General features: G+C 49.1%; 1 protein-coding gene across 3 annotated transcripts in view; it reads right to left on the bottom strand.

Annotated features, from left to right (window-relative positions):
* KANK4 (KN motif and ankyrin repeat domains 4) overlaps nucleotides 1-17,142 on the bottom strand; it is a 692,064-nt gene that overhangs the window by 263,259 nt on the left and 411,663 nt on the right. The window contains exon 1 of one of the 3 annotated variants that reach the window (XM_085602437.1): nucleotides 2,132-2,606. The exons of the other annotated variants lie outside the window; for them this stretch is intronic. The gene's annotated coding sequence lies outside the window, so the exon portion shown is untranslated. Of the gene's footprint in view, nucleotides 1-2,131; nucleotides 2,607-17,142 lie in introns of those variants that run through there. 3 annotated transcript variants of the gene reach the window in all.

Raw genomic sequence — 17,142 nt, 5'->3', positions numbered from 1 at the left:
AATAAAATTTCAAGTTGTGTTCCTTATCGGGCCCCCAATCTATTCCTTGCCAGACCCCCCCCCCCCCCTCCCGAATCCATATGATGATAAAGGCCCATATGTTGGTTATTGGCGGGTTTCATGTGTTGCAGTTTTTCATTGTTGGTACCCGCTGTTTGACATCAGTTTCTGCAGAAGTCGTGCCCAATTTCCTGTAAGCTCCTACAGAAAGACCTTCAAAACCTGACTCATTGCAAGATCCTTCTGAATTTCCTGTAGGTAATTTTCACTCTAAACCTGATTGGCGAAGAAACACTTTTGAAATGTTTATAAACATAACATGAGTTCTGCATTTGAAAACACTGCATGGGCGGATCTTAAAGTGACCTTTCAGTGTATGATGTCACACTTCTTTCAAACCCCAACTGACGTCATCACACATAGCGCCACTCTAGTATACTTATTGTTAGTGACTGGCCGTCGAGGACTGCTTTTGCCACTGGCTGACCCCTCTAAGTAAAGATTGGTTTCTAGGAAAGGAACTAGGGTGGAAAAGACGAGCAGAGAGGAAAATTCGAGTAATTGTCCGAAATCTGGCTGCTGATATGCGTTGATTATTTACTAGTTTTTATCAAGCACTGACGAGCCCAGTCGGGGCTTTGGGGCGCTGTACATTACCTCAAAGGGATGTGTATTCTGTGATACAGGTGCTGTGAAGATACGCAATTATGAAGGCAGGCGGTGGGAAGCAATAAAGGTTTTTAATGGTGGTAGAAAGGGGCGTGGCGTGGAAGGAACCGATCCAGCCCTGTGCCCGAGGAGTTGATCGAAAGGTCAGCGCCGTCTGTTTGAAGTGGAAACGCTTGAGCTGATGAGGCGAAGGAGGGACCTGACAGACGTACAAGGCTGGAAGAGAGATGCTGCAGTGGATGGAAATAATGAGGCAACACAAGGCTGGGTCTTAACCAGCTAATTCTGCCTGGCGATACAGAGGGCACCGGGGGTTAAAGGTTAATGACCCGGAGGGTTTACACGCAATCAGCCACTTACTCCGGTCAGCTGGAGTTAAGCCCGTGGCTCCTTTCCTATACTACATTTGTAGAAAATATGTTTCGTTCCTATGTTTGTGCCTTCTACACCTTTCTCTATACGTGTCATGGACATGCGTGTCCGTCAGAACAGCGTCACCCTTTAAGAAACCGGAGTGGTGAGAAGTCTATTAAATTGACTAGTGTTATAACGCGATGTCCCTTTCCTGTTTGATTTAATTAAAAAATACACGCTTCTATCAATTACAATCTGATAAGTGTTCGGGAGACAGATTCAGACTCCCCTCCTCCACACCAAGCAACCCCCTCCCCCTCCGCACAGGGGTTTTCCCACGGATTGACAGGGCTCCTTCACCTGGACAGACTCCCGTCCCTTCTAAAATGAACTCTGGCTCAAGCCTTTGAACTCGCCGTCTACCCATTAATGTGTCTACGCGGAAAAGCGCTCTGCTCCCTCCATGTTTAATCCGAGGCAGCCCCCGTTCACCCCACCCCCTAATACCCCCGCGTACACACAAACTAGCCATCCCTCTCATACTGAATACATGCTAACCCCAAATGTGAGCAGTAGACGTCTAAAAAAAAGCTGAAATGCCCATAAGGGCAGCCACAGACAGAAGATTTTGCAGCGTCCAGGAAGCGCGTTGCACATAATTTGTCTCAGCTCTTTTTACCGTTTAAAGCTCAGTCACCCCAATAAAACCCCCATCTTCTACACGGCGGTCGCAAATTATCAATGCATACGGTTTATGACGTTCCCAGAAAAAGCTCCTACGAAAATGATAGGTAACAACTCGAAACGTCTTAAGCTAATCACCACACCCTCAGGGATTCCACAGTATTTTGAATTTTGCGCTCAAAAATCATCTTTTAAATATAGTTCTAGATATCAGTGGCTTGCAAGTGCAGCAAAACGCGATTTGTCGCTGGGTGACTGCACTTCTGCAAAACCTCATTAACTCCAGCACAACACAGTTCTGCGCCCGGTGTGTCGTTTTCTTCTGCATTGCAGCAATTGGGATTAACACCTCGTTACAAAAAACTCGGAATAAGGGTGTTAGTGTGCAAACGGCGGCCCCCATGCACGAGCCCCGCTCCCCTACCTGCAGGACGTGGACGCCGCCGGAGAGCTGCGCAGTCCATCCCGGTCGCCGCGCTTCCTACCCTCGCGGAGAGTCAACACACACGGGCTGGCAGCAGGCAGCAGTGTGTGCTTTCCAGCTGTTAATGGGTTTGGTCAGGTGATCGGCGACCTTGGCAGAACAGCAAATAGAAGAGTTTTTCTTACAGCAAAGTAGGCAAATGGGAATGTTTAGGAAATCATTTTCTGCAAAACCGATGCTCGCGCCTCTAAAAACAGGAAGCTGCAATGGTGCAGGTAAAAGTTACTTCTGGGGACGGCTTGCTAGTGGCACTGCACGGAGACACGTGCTCCGATGTGCCTCGCAGTCATTTGGATACAGGATGGGTCCTGACTCCCTGTCCTCGTCCAAAATAGCCAGGTTGGTTTAAATCCATCTACGCAGAATGCAGAAGGTGCGGCTTGGGGTTTGGTCTGGTGACTGTCCATTAATCAGTGACTCCAGTGCGCCCCGGCCCCCAGCGGGTCACACTACAGGCACGCGACGTGTGTGTCAAGTGCCGGCAGTGCACTAGTCACTCCCTCCAGTGTGCACGCCTGCTTACCAGATGCAGTGCGCCCCGCCCCCAGCGGGTCATTACAGGCACACATTCTGTGTGTCAAGGTGCAGGCAGTGCACTAATCACTCAGTGACTCCAGTGCGCCCTACCCCTTGGGGTAACTACAGGCACACGATATGTGTATCTAGGTGCAGGCAGTGCACTAATCAGTGACTCCAGTTTGCACGCCTGCATGCCAGATGCAGTGCACCCCGCCCCCAGCGGGTCACTACAAGCACACATTGTGTGTGTCAAGGTGCAGGCAGTGCACTAATCACTCAGTGACTCCAGTGCGCCCTACCCCTTGCGGGTAACTACAGGGACACGATATGTGTATCTAGGTGCAGGCAGTGCACTAATCAGTGACTCCAATGTGCACGCCTGCCTGCCAGACGCAGTGCGGCCCGCAGCCAGAGGCTCGCCACAGGCACACTGCGTGTGTCAGGGTGCAGGCAGTCTAGCCTGCAAGCTGTAATACCAATGTATCCTCACGCGGCTCACGTCCCCCCTTCAAGTGCTGGGTGGCGACTTTGATTGATGGTTACATGAACTTTTTATTAAGAAGTGGTGTGTTTTGCAATAACATCATTCTGCTCAATTATTTCCTGCACTTCTTTCATTCAATAACAGCTTTTTGCTGTGGTGATACAATTTGATGGTCGAACGTTGCAAGCATTATTATGGGTAAGGGCCTTATTTAGAGAAAGGTGCTAAAATAGCAGATCAAGCAAATAGGGCGTAGCAATCATTGGTGCAACCTCCATATATTTAGCCCGTGAAAACCCTTACCCAGCTTTTAACTCTCTCTGCTATTGCTCTCTCCTCTATGGATCCAACTATCACTAATCTCAATCTATAATGAATGCAGTAACATGCAACCATCACCAGCCCCGACGGGGACCTGCTGACATGAGAGGGTGGCTCTCAAGACCTAATCTCAATCTATAATGAATGAAGTAACATGCAACTATCACCAGCCCCGACGGGGACCTGCTGACATGGGTGGGTGGCTCTCAAGTCCTAATTTCAATCTATAACGAATGCAGTAACATGCAACTATCACCAGCCCCGACGGGGACCTGCTGACATGGGTGGGTGGCTCTCAAAACCTAATCTCAATCTATAATGAATGCAGTAACATGCAACTATCACCAGCCCCGACGGGGACCTGCTGACATGGGTGGGTGGCTCTCAAGACCTAATCTCAATCTATAATGAATGCAGTAACATGCAACTATCACCAGCCCCGACGGGGACCTGCTGACATGGGTGGGTGGCTCTCAAGTCCTAATTTCAATCTATAATGAATGCAGTAACATGCAACTATCACCAGCCCCGACGGGGACCTGTTTACATGGGTGGGTGGCCCTCAAAACCTAATCTCAATCTATAATGAATGCAGTAACATGCAACTATCACCAGCCCCGACGGGGACCTGCTGACATAGGCGGGTGGCTCTCAAGTCCTAATTTCAATCTATAATGAATGCAGTAACATGCAACTATCACCATCCCCCACGGGGACGTGCTGACATGGGTGGGTGGCTCTCAAGACCTAATCTCAGTCTATAATGAATGCAGTAACATGCAACTATCACCAGCCCCCACGGGGACCTGCTGACATGGGTGGGTGGCTCTCAAGACCTAATCTCAATCTATAATGAATGCAGTAACATGCAACTATCACCATCCCCCACGGGGACGTGCTGACATGGGTGGGTGGCTCTCAAGACCTAATCTCAGTCTATAATGAATGCAGTAACATGCAACTATCACCATCCCCCACGGGGACGTGCTGACATGGGTGGGTGGCTCTCAAGACCTAATCTCAGTCTATAATGAATGCAGTAACATGCAACTATCACCAGCCCCCACGGGGACCTGCTGACATGGGTGGGTGGCTCTCAAGACCTAATCTCAATCTATAATGAATGCAGTAACATGCAACTATCACCAGCCCCGACGGGGACCTGCTGACATGAGAGGGTGGCTCTCAAGACCTAATGTCAATCTATAATGAATACAGTAACATGCAACTATCACCAGCCCCGACGGGGACCTGCTGACATGGGTGGGTGGCTCTCAAGACCTAATCTCAATCTATAATGAATGCAGTAACATGCAACTATCACCAGCCCCGACTGGGACCTGCTGACATGGGTGGGTGGCTCTCAAAACCTAATCTCAATCTATAATGAATGCAGTAACATGCAACTATCACCAGCCCCGACGGGGACCTGCTGACATGAAAGGGTGGCTCTCAAGTCCTAATCTCAATCTATAATGAATGCAGTAACATGCAACTATCACCAGCCCCGACGGGGACCTGCTGACATGGGTGGGTGGCTCTCAAGACCTAATCTCAATCTATAATGAATGCAGTAACATGCAACTATCACCAGCCCCGACGGGGACCTGCTGACATGGGTGGGTGGCCCTCAAAACCTAATCTCAATCTATAATGAATGCAGTAACATGCAACTATCACCAGCCCCGACGGGGACCTGCTGACATGGGTGGGTGGCCCTCAAATCCTAATCTCAATTAATAATGAATGCAGTAACATGCAACTATCACCAGCCCCGACGGGGACCTGCTGACATGGGTGGGTGGCTCTCAAAACCTAATCTCAATCTATAATGAATGCAGTAACATGCAACTATCACCAGCCCCGACGGGGACCTTCTGACATGGGTGGGTGGCCCTCAAGTCCTAATCTCAATCAATAATGAATGCAGTAACATGCAACTATCACCAGCCCCGACGGGGACCTGCTGACATGGGTGGGTGGCTCTCTAGACCTAATCTCAATCTATAATGAATGCAGAAAAATGCAACTTCCACATATTTAGCCCGTGAAAACCCTTACCCAGCTTTTAACTCTCTCTGCTGCTGCCCTCTCCAACATGGCTCCAAATATCACTAGACCCAATTAGGATCCGCTGGCACGGGTGGGTGGGTGACTCTCCAAACCTAATCTTAATCTATAATGAATGGAGTGAAATGCAACTTCCACATATTTAGCTTGTGAACACCCTTATCCAGCTTTTAACTCTCTCTGCTGCTGCCCTCTCCGCCATGGCTCCAAATATCACTAGCGAAAACAAAGACCTGCTGGCACGGGTGAGTCACAATGCTTATAAAATTGTCTAACCCCTTAATCTATCGAAAAATGCTGCTAAGAACTTTAAACACAATCTACTCAAACGGTACCCGGGCACGTGGTCTGGATGCCTACTTTTGTACGCCATTACCAGCCTAAACTTCTTCACTAACAGGAGAACCCAATGGAGAAGAGCCTTTGCATCCATGCTCAGATCTAAACCAATAAGGAAAACACCTCACAGTTTCAGACTTTCCATAATATCCTCATCTGTCTTCAGAGCTGATCTAGCAATATCACTATACAACAATGGAAACATTATTATACAAGCTTCAGATCGAAACCTAGAACAGTTGGACAAATTCTTTTTCAGGATAAAAAATTCAATGACTAACAATGTACGGTCTACGACACCAGGTCAAAAATCCATCCCCCACAGAGAAACCTCAACCGGCAGATACCAGCTCCAACCCCTCCACTTTATGGCAGGGTAATGTCCCATGACAGGTGGTGTTCCCCATAGTGTCATCTGATTTGTACTTCTAGGTGTAAATGTGTTAGTGTGTACTAGGGCATCTTTTAGGCTGCAATTTTTTCTGAATGAGAACATGGGTTTTTCGAAAGATAGTCTGTTAGATGTTAGTATGGACCATTTCTTATTTATTATTTTTTTCAGTACATTAGATGAAGAATTGTACGTAGTCACACATATCAACTGGTCCGGCTGTTCTCTTACATGTGTTTCTAAAAGAGCTTCTCGTGGAGTGTTACGTGCTCTTTTCTTAGCCCTTTCTACGATCTTAGTAGGGTACATCTTTTGTTTGAGTTTGTTTGTCAGGACAGCTGCTTCTTTTTTGTAGGTCTGAAGGTTGGAACAATTTCTGCGGATTCTCAGAAATTGACCTACTGGACCTCCACGGCCACATACGGACTGAAACATGTTGGCACTAGGGTCATAGGACCATAACTATCCTATAAAGACCCCATTTTAAGTAATTTTAGTATCCCAGACAGACCCAATAATAAAGGGAAACTGGGGATCTGTCCGAGGTTTTTTTAAATTTTCTAGCCCCCCTGGTCTATAATATCTTCAAAGAGCTCCCAACACTGTGGTTGAGCCCACCCCGACTTTTAGGCGTCGGGGTGACCCGATGATGAAGCATGACACCACTAGGGTGTGTGAGGGTACCTAAACCAAAAGGAATTGCTTCCTTGCTCACCTACTGGTGAAGTTAAAATTTCCCCTCAATAGCTTCTTCACATTATTCCATCTATGTGTGTTGATATTGACCATTTTTTGGTCAGTTGGAGTAAATTTATAGTGTAATTGATTATATAGGGAGGTGTTACTCTGACCCAGAATCCTCTCCACCCTCTTGGCAAATGAAAAACTTTTTTCAATAGCCTTTTGTATACACATGTCCACACATCACACCTTGAAAGTGAAGTCACCAAATCTCACATCAATCGATGCTCATTAACTGCAGATCAGCGGTGAGACATGCAGCGGATATTGCAGACCTCATACTATTGCAAGAATTAGCCCTCCTGATATTAACTGAAACTTGGTTCAATGACTCCTCTACACCATTCTTGGACATTCTAGTTCCCGCCGAAAACGACATCATTAGACTTGATAGACCAGTTAAAATCGAGGGTGGCATAGCCTGCATCCATCGGACCAGTCTCTCATTGAGACATGCACAATCAACCCCAATGTCCTCTTACGAACAAGATATTATGCACACTCCACATGATCTACCACCCCCTGGAGACAATCTTCTGTTCAATGAACAAATAATGGAGACCATATCAGTTAACTATGGCCAACTCCCTAACCATATCTTCCTTGCGGACTTCAATTTACACTGGAATGACGATAATGACCCCTTACTATGCACTTTCAAGACTTTCCTCTCTGATCTCAACTCACACAATCATGTAACAGACCTACACATAAGACATAACAAGGGTGCCACCTTAGATCTGATAAGAGCCAAAGACAACGTCATACAACTGGATGACCTATTATCATGCGATTGGTCAGATCATTTATTAATCTCTTTTCGAATCTTGGAAGGGGTGCTGTCTAGACAAGGACAACCTCGTAAGGCCAAGCAATGGCCTTGAGATCTGAGCAACATCAACCTTAAAGGATCTTACCTGTATGAGCAACAATCTTCTTCCTCTCCCCAACATGACGAATCTGGATGAACTCACTGATCACTATATTAATTCCATGACAAATATTATCGACTCACTGGCTCCTATGCATCTCAAAAGGATGCTAGCAAACATTCAAATCCTTGGTTTAATGGCTACCTTAGCTAGAAACGACATAAACTAAGGCTTGCAGAAAGTTCTTGGGGAAACTTCTCTTCCATAACTAACCTCAAGCAGTTAAGGATGACAAGAAGTGCCTATAACAAACATATCCATAGCGCCAAAGCTGATCAATTTAAGGATCAGCTTGATAAGACCAAAAACAGACCCCAAAAAACCTTTTAAAATCATCACACAATAAGCGAATCACTCTACCAATCAACTCTCGGCGCTCAAGGACTCACTCCCTAGTGGTGAGGAATTCTCTGCGCACTTTATGGAAAAGACAAGAAAGGTCGAACTAGGACTGCAACTCTCTTCCTGACACATAGTTTCCAGCTCTTTTTGCAGGATCATTGGCTTACACTCCAAAAAATTATGCAACATGAAATACCTTCATTCTACCAGACGATGCAGAGCTGCTCAACATCATAGCTTCATTAAAGCCTTCAAATCATTTCAAGGATCCAAGTTCTTCAAAGAGTTTACCTATTCCATTTTCCGTCTCTGGTCTCAGATTGTGCATGAATCTATTGTGCAAGGCTTAATTCCTGATTGCCTCAAGATTGGTCAAGACACCCCCATCCCAAAGAAGCCAAATACAGACCTATCAATCAATCAATCAATCAAAGCATTTATATAGCGCACTACTCACCCAGAGGGTCTCAAGGCGCTGGGGGAGGGGGGTCCGCTACTGCTCGAACAGCCAGGTCTTGAGTTGCTTCCTGAAGGCGAGGCGGTCCTGGGTCAGGCGGAGGTGGGTCGGGAGGGAGTTCCATGTCTTGGCGGCGAGGTAGGAGAAGGACCGTCCCCCTGTGGTGGCTCTTCGGATGCAGGGGACGGTGGCGAGGGCGTGGCCGGTCGATCGAAGCTGGCGTTTGGGAGCGTAGAAGTTGAGGCGGCTGTTGAGGTATCCTGGGCCTTGGTTGTGTAGGGCTTTGTGTGCGTGGGTGAGGAGTCGGAAGGTGATTCTCTTGTTGACCGGGAGCCAGTGCAGGTCTCTCAGGTGTCCGGAGATGTGGCTGCGACGGGGGATGTCCAGGATGAGTCGTGCTGAGGCGTTCTGGATCCGCTGGAGTCTCTTCTGGAGTTTGGCGGTGGTTCCGGCGTAGAGGGAGTTGCCGTAGTCCAGACGGCTGGTGACGAGCGCCTGGGTGACCGTCTTCCTGGTCTCGGTGGGGATCCACCGGAAGATCTTACGTAGCATGCGCAGGATGTTGAAGCACGACGAGGAGACGGCGTTGACTTGTCTGGTCATGGAGAGGGAGGAGTCCAGGATGAAGCCCAGGTTGCGTGCGTGGTCTGTTGGTTTGGGTGCGCTGCCTAGGGCGGGGGGCCACCAGGAGTAGTCCCAGGCGGAGGGTGAGGATCCCAGGATGAGGACTTCCGTCTTGTCCGAGTTCAGTTTCAGGCGGCTGTTCTTCATCCATTCGGCTACCTCTTTCATCCCTTCGTGAAGGTTGGCTCTGGCGATGGCGGGGTCGTTGGTGAGGGAGAGAATCAGCTGGGTGTCATCGGCGTAGGAGATGATGTTGAGGTTGTGCTGGCGTGCGATGTCTGCGAGGGGGCTCATGTAGACGTTGAAGAGGGTTGGACTGAGCGAGGAGCCTTGAGGAACGCCGCAGAGGACTTCGGTGGCTTCAGATCTGAACGGGGGGAGGCGGACTCTCTGTGTCCTTCCGGCGAGGAAGGAGATGATCCACTCCAGTGCCTTCTCCTGGATTCCGACGTTGCTGAGTCGCTGCACTAGTGTACGGTGGCAGACAGTGTCGAAGGCCGCGGAGAGGTCTAGGAGGATGAGGGCTGCTGTTTCTCCGTTGTCAAGCAGTGCTCGGATGTCATCGGTGGCTGCGATCAGGGCGGTCTCGGTGCTGTGGTTGGCCCGGAAGCCAGACTGCGAGAGGTCGAGGGAACCGTTCGTCTCGAGGAAGGCGGCCAGCTGCTTGTTGACGGTCTTTTCGATGACTTTAGCAGGAAATGGGAGCAGCGAGATGGGGCGGTAGTTCTTGAGGTCGGTGGGGTCGGCTGATGGCTTCTTTAGTAGAGCGCTGAGTTCGGCGTGCTTCCAGCTCTCCGGGAAGGTAGCGGTGTCGAAGGAGGTGTTGATGATGTCCCGCAGGTGGGGTGCGATCGGGGTCCAGGCGCGGAGGGTGGTGGTGGGGGGCGGTGGTTCGGTCGTGGCGTGCGTCGGTTGAGTGCTGAAGCTGTTGTGTATGTCCGAGATCTTGTTGTGGAAGTAGGAGGCGAGGGAGTTGCAGAGGTCTTGCGAAGGGGTGGTGTCGTTGTTTCCGGCGTTGGGGTTGGAGAGCTCTTTAACGATGTTGAAGAGTTCCTTGCTGTTGTGTGCGTTGTTGTCCAGTCGTTCCTTGAATGCGGTTTTCTTGGTGGCGTGGATGAGTTGGTGGTGTTTTCGGGTGGCGAGCTTGAGGGCAGTCATGTTGTCCGGTGTTGGGTCTCTGCGCCATGTTCTCTCGAGGGCTCGGCAGTTCTTCTTGGAGCTCTTGAGTTCGTCGGTGAACCATGGGGCTTTCTTGCTACCGGGTCTGCTAGGCGGGGTCTTCAGAGGGGCGAGGTCGTCTGCGCAGTTGCTGATCCACTTCGCGAGGTTGGTGGCCGCCTGGCTTGGGTTCGTTGCGCTGGTGGGAGGGTTCATGCTCAGGGAGGTCGCGAGCTGGTCGGCTGTGATCTTGTTCCAGCTTCTGCGTGCAACCTGTTGCTGGTGGTGGTGGATCGTGGTCCTTCTGAAGCTGAAGTGGACGCAGCTGTGGTCCGTCCAGTGGAGTCCGGTGGCGTGGCTGAAGGCGAAGTCCTTGCTGGATGAGAAGACGGGGTCGAGTGTGTGTCCGGCGTAGTGGGTGGGGGTGGTCACCAGCTGCTTGAGTCCGAGGTTTGCGAGGTTGTCCAGCAGGGTGGTGGTGTTGCGGTCGTTGTTGTTCTCCAGGTGGAAGTTGAGGTCCCCGAGGAGGATGTAGTCAGTGGAGAGGAGGGCGTGCGGGCTGATGAAGTCGGCGATGTCTTCGCTGAATTGTGTGCGTGGTCCCGGGGGTCTATAGATGAGGGTGCCTCTGAGGGTGGTCGTGGGGTTGATGTGGACCTGGAAGTGCAGGTGCTCGGCGGGTGCGAGGGTGTCGTCGGTGTTGGTCGTGATGCGGATGGTGTTCCTGTGGATGATGGCGATGCCTCCTCCGGTCTGGTTGATGTGGTCCCTTCGGATGATCTTGTAGCCGTCTGGGATGGCGATGGCGATGTCGGGCGCTGAAGAGGCGTTCATCTAGGTTTCCGTGAGGAAGGCGACGTCTGGTGAGGTTGTGTCGAGCAGGTTCCAGAGCTCAATGGCGTGTCTGTGGACGGAGCGGGTGTTGAGCAGGATGCATTTCAGGTGGCTGCTGCTGTTGCTCGTCTTGGTCTTGGTTGGTGCTGGAGTAGTGCTGGTCCGGATGCAGGTGAACTTGCAGGCGTTGCAGCAGAAGGGTCCGTGGGTGCCTCTCGGGGTGGCTCGGTAGCATCCTGGGATTCGGCCGGCGTTGAGTGCGTTGAGGGTGGCAGCGTCGTACGTCCGGCGGGTGGGCTGGGGTCTGCGGGGGCCAGGGGTCCTGGCGCTGGGCGCGGGCCAGGCGCGGACGGGCGCAGACGGGTTTACCTTTGGCGCACGGTCGGCACTCCCGCTGCGCGCGTCTGCTGCGCGGTCGCTCTGGGGGCGTCATAAGAAGGGGGACGAGAGGGCGGGTCAGCTGGGCAGCGGGAGCGGCTCGGCCAATGGGCCGGTGGTGGGCGGGGCCTGTGGCGAGCTGCGGCGGGAAACTGGCGAGCGGGCGGCTCTGCTGAGGCTGGGCCGCTCGGGGGGCCAGGGGGGCGTCTGCGTCGGAAAAGGCGGCAAGGCTGGCAGGCAGGAGCAGGAGGCGGCAGGAGGAGCAAGGGGGTGACCCGGCCTGGTGAGAGGCGCAGCGGTCACCTATCGGACCCTAACAACTTCCAACCAATTTCTAATATTATGACTTTAACCAAACTACTTGAGAAGTGCATACATGCACAACTCTGCAAGCACATTGAACAGTATCAGCTCCTAGACCAATATCAATCGGGCTTCAGACCTGGACATAGTACGGAATCTGCTCTAACACTCATTGTTGATGATGCCCTTATACACCTTGCCTACTTATACTGCTTGAACTTTCCTTGGCGTTTGACATGGTCAAACATGACAACTTGATTGACCTTCTTGAAAAAAGGATGGACTTATCGCGTCCAGTCTTAAATTGGTTTGTTTTGTTCCTTCAAAATAGAACGCGAAGGATCAAAGTCAACCACAATCTTTCTAACAGTAACCCGCACTCAATTGGAGTTCCACAAGGATCCGCACTTTCACCCACACTATTTAACTTGTACACAGAACCTCTCACCAAAATTCTGAAACACACAAACATACACTATCACATGTATGCTGATGATACACAATTGTACATGAAAATTTCTTCACCAGACGACATCAATGCTCTCAACTCAGCTCTTCTGAAAACTCAACAATGACTATCTCACAACCACCTTATGCTAAATACTCTCAAAACGTAATTCCCCCTGCTTGCCCCCACAATTATCCTGCCCCCATTCAAGATTGGCTCAAATAACTAACGGCCCTCAATTGCACCCTACCTATTGTTAACTCAACTAGATTATTAGGCATAGCCTTGGACAAATTCCTGAATATGCAAGACCACATCAGCGCAAAAACTAGAGGAGCCAATCACCAACCCTATACTTTTATGGAAAATCAATCCCTTCCTGCCACCTGCGGACAGGCAACTTGCAGTCGAATCCCTAGTTATCTACCGTTTAGACTACAGAATCATGACCCTAGCCGATCTACCCAAAACTAAACTGACCCCATTAAGGGCCACTCTGAACTTTGCTGCCAGGCTCATCATAGGATCAAGAAAACGTGATCACATCACACCAGATCTAATCCAACTCAACTGACTTTTTCTCGATACAAGGCTCAGGTACAAGTTAGCCTGCTTGACGCACAAAGCGCTGCATCAGAACACTCCAACTTACTTGGCAAATAAATTTGAACTATTGTGGGAATCGAGCCCTCAGAAGCTCAAACATTCTTTTGTTAAAACCACAAAAGCTCAGAAGAAGAGAACGTACAACCGCGCATTCTCTGGTCCTGCTCCGAGAATATGGAACGCACTCCCTACCCAAACCAGAAGGAACCCCTCGATCTTTGCATTTAAAGAAGAAGTCAAAGGATTGCTCCAACACCCCCACGATTTCCACTGGCTCCCAGTTGAAAGAAGAATAACCTTCAAACTCCTCACCCACGCATACAAGGCCCTTCACAACACCAGACCAGTATACCTTAACAACCGCATCTCCTTCCACGCACCCAAAGGACACCTCCGATCAGCCGACCTCGCCCTGACCTCCGTCCCACGCATCCACAGGACCAAAATAGGAGGAAGGTCCTTCTTCTGCATTGCAACCAAAGCCTGGAACGGCCTCCCCCTCCACCTCCGGCAAGCCCCAACACTGCCCCAGTTCAGGAAGAACCTCAAGACCTGGCTCTTTGGATGAGCCGCCTGCCTCCCCCCAGTGCCTTGAGACCCTCACAGGTCAGTAGTTGCGCTTTACCAACCCTGATTGATTGAATGACCACCTGCGACAATAGACTTTTAACCATGCAAACTTTAACTGCTTCACGTCATTGACCAGACCTTAATTACCTACCATGCATTGGTCATCTGATGTAACCGCATTTATATCTTTTATTTTCTGCAATGGGAAAAATGTACTCAAACTCAGCCTAAGTCACCATCACAGAGCATTCAAGCATAGGGAGGTGGAAAAGGCAAGGCGTCCTGAAATCAGACGGTACAGCTGTCTTGACCAGGGACCTCTTCGAGTTATTAATTTAAGCATTGACCCTGCCTAACCGCATGGTTGTGATGAAATGTGATGCACATACTGGGGGTAAGGACTTTGTATCTCGGGGGAATGCATTAGCCGACCAGTCTGCAAACAGGGCAGCTTATGGAGCAGTTGGGGAGACACATAAACTTCCCTTACAACAGGCATCAGAGACGAAACCCACCCAGGATGAACCTTACACAGAAACGGAAAACTATATCTGAAGAAGCTGCAAGAAGCAGCATTACCACTAGGGGAAGCCTGTGGCTGCACACAGACCACACATGACCTCCTATATCAGCACGCACCAACAGGAAAACCAGTCATGTCCCCAAACCTAGTGAACATAGCACTGCCCCAATTGCACCTCTCAACACACACTGCAAAAGAACACATGTTGGCAAAGCTTAAGAACTGATTGGCTTATCCCCATCATTATGGATGTTGTAATGACGTACCTAAACGAGTGCAGCGTTTGCCAATTGTTTTCACCCAAAGCGTCACTCAAGGTCATAGCAACATTCATCCCTAGACCAACTGGACCTTTCAAGGCATTGCATAATGATTTAATCTATGTGATTGATTGAAGCACTAATTACAGGTATCTGATTGTAGTTGTCTGTCCTTACTCCAGATGAATCGAAGACGACCCTTGCATCCACTGTCACGCCTAGGCAGCGGCAACCTTCCTCATTAAGAAAATGATACCCTGGTAGGGGGTGCCAGAATTTTTCTGATCAGACAATTGGAAACACTTTGTCAACACCATGTTCGACAACATCTGTACCTTGCTAGAAATCACACATTAATTAACATCCGCCTATCACCCCCAAAGTAACAGCATTGTAGAGAGGCTCAATGGCCTGTTAAAGAACAAAATAAGTAACATTTTCACCAAACTCAAAAAGAAGTTGCTCCACTGTCTATCCCTTGCACTATTTGCACTGAGAAACATACCACCATCTTACACCACACCAGATTGAGACTGGTAGATTGATGTGGACACCCATCCCTAAAACTAGGTCAAGGTTAATTTCCGAAGCTGGCTCTAAAACATTGGGTGACGAATTACACATATATCTCTCAGAACTAACTAAAACTGCAAGGTTCTTATGTCACTTACAATTACACTGAGCAGAACACTAGCACCCTGCATGCACTACATAGCACTCTCATACACAACACTTGGTACCAACATATGAATTCAGTCGGCTCCCAAGTATCAACCAGATCATGTTATGTTTGTTTTCTGATCCCACATGCAATTGGAATAGATAGGTATTACCTGTTCCAAGAGGTAGCCCCCGAAAAAGCAAAATACCTTGTTCAGCCCACCAGGATAGAACCTCACAAGGTAGTTGTAAACCTGACCTAATACGACATGAACCTAACAGCATTATACCTCTTCACTGAACCTAATGATATCCTAACCAAGCTGGACAGGATGCATAGAAAGAGCACCTAAAGGTAAGACACTGGCCCGAGGCTTCCCAAAGAAGAGATTCTCTGTGGTAGCAAATCACCCAACTTAGTGCGTGAACATGTCCGCTCCTGCATCCATCTGCAGGGCAAGGGTGGCCCTTAGCGTATCAGAGCGGTCTTTCTCAACAACAAGTGGTCTCCCGACATGGAGTTCCTGTGTAGGGCTATCCAGCTTATGGATAAAAAGGGGAATGAGTCACATGGGGGAGGGTGGAATTAGAGTATAGCCAACCCATGTTAGGAAACCTGGGACACCAAAGTGGGTGGTTACACTTGGCTAGAAGGGAAAGGGAACCCCTGATTGTTCAGAAGCAAGCACTGTATTCCTTATGTTTCAGATGTATAGGAATGCTAACTGCGTCATGATATTGCACATTCCGTATATGCAGTGGGGCACCTCCATGCTGACGTATTAGTACTGGCAATGCGGGAAGTTTAACTACACTCCGCCCGTCCCAGAATGGCACACCCATATTCTGGTCATTCCTGCAGAAGAACTATCTGACTTGTTCCGACATCCGTTGATGGCCCAAACTCGTGACAAAAGATCTGCGGACTATTTTGGATGGGCTCAGTTCAAAATTATTCTGTAAGAATTCAGACTGTTCACTGACGCACAAGTATCAGCGGGAGGGTCTATACCCTTTTTTACCCTGCAGATTAAAGCAAACACCCATTGGCTCTAAATTACCAGGTGGGAGGGGCTTAAAATGATAAACAGCACTGAGCTTGGCCTCGATTCGATCAAGGAAGAACTCCAAGCAATCTGCCTCATGGTAATGCAGCACCAATATGTATTGGACTTAATAACCGCGATGAAGGGAGCGGTGTGTGCCAAGATCAGGGCGGCCTGCTTCAGGGAATGACCTGGATAGCGGAAATCTGACACTTGCCATCCCAGCATTGCAGAATTTACAAACAGAAATGTATGAGTAGGGAGGTGCCCTTTAGCGGGAGTGGTTTTCCAATTGGTTCTCCTGGCTCCCACGGTGGTTATCCAGATTGTATAAATCACTGTTGCCAGTTATCATTGTGCTTCTATTGACATGTGGGGCGGTATTTGGGGATCACCTGCTGTAAAAACTCAGTCCACAAATTAGGTAGAATGCAAGTAACTAGAAAGGTTGACATAGTTCAAAGATTGCAAGGGGCAGAGGATCCTAATAAAGTGATAGAAGAAATGCATAAATTAAATAGTGTCGTTGAAAAATCAACTGGAGAAGGGAATATAAATATGGAAAACAATAGTGTTAATATGAAAAACGATATATTCATTTATGAAAATGGAATCACGTCCCTACTAACGCAATTGCCCACTGTGAACTCCACCTCAACTCTGACTCACAAATACATAGTCAGGCAGGCTCTGAAACCCAGGCCCAGGGTTGCTGATTCATAGGTCACAGGTGGGATGTTGCACAGCTGGCAGATATCCGCACAAACAGGAAACTCTAGATCAACCCCACAGATAGGTGCAACGACATTACAATGGTCGAGAGAATGACCCCAATAAACCCAACATTGCCGGAGGGGGTACTCACGCTCCAAAAACACCATAAAGGCAGATGCCACATGAGTTAGGAATGTATAGCCAATCAGAAAGCAATACACTCAGTGACCA

The sequence above is a fragment of the Triturus cristatus genome, chromosome 4_2 (genome assembly GCF_964204655.1).
Source record: "Triturus cristatus chromosome 4_2, aTriCri1.1, whole genome shotgun sequence".
NCBI lineage: Eukaryota > Metazoa > Chordata > Amphibia > Caudata > Salamandridae > Triturus > Triturus cristatus.
This window is presented reverse-complemented; position numbering and strand designations above follow the sequence as displayed.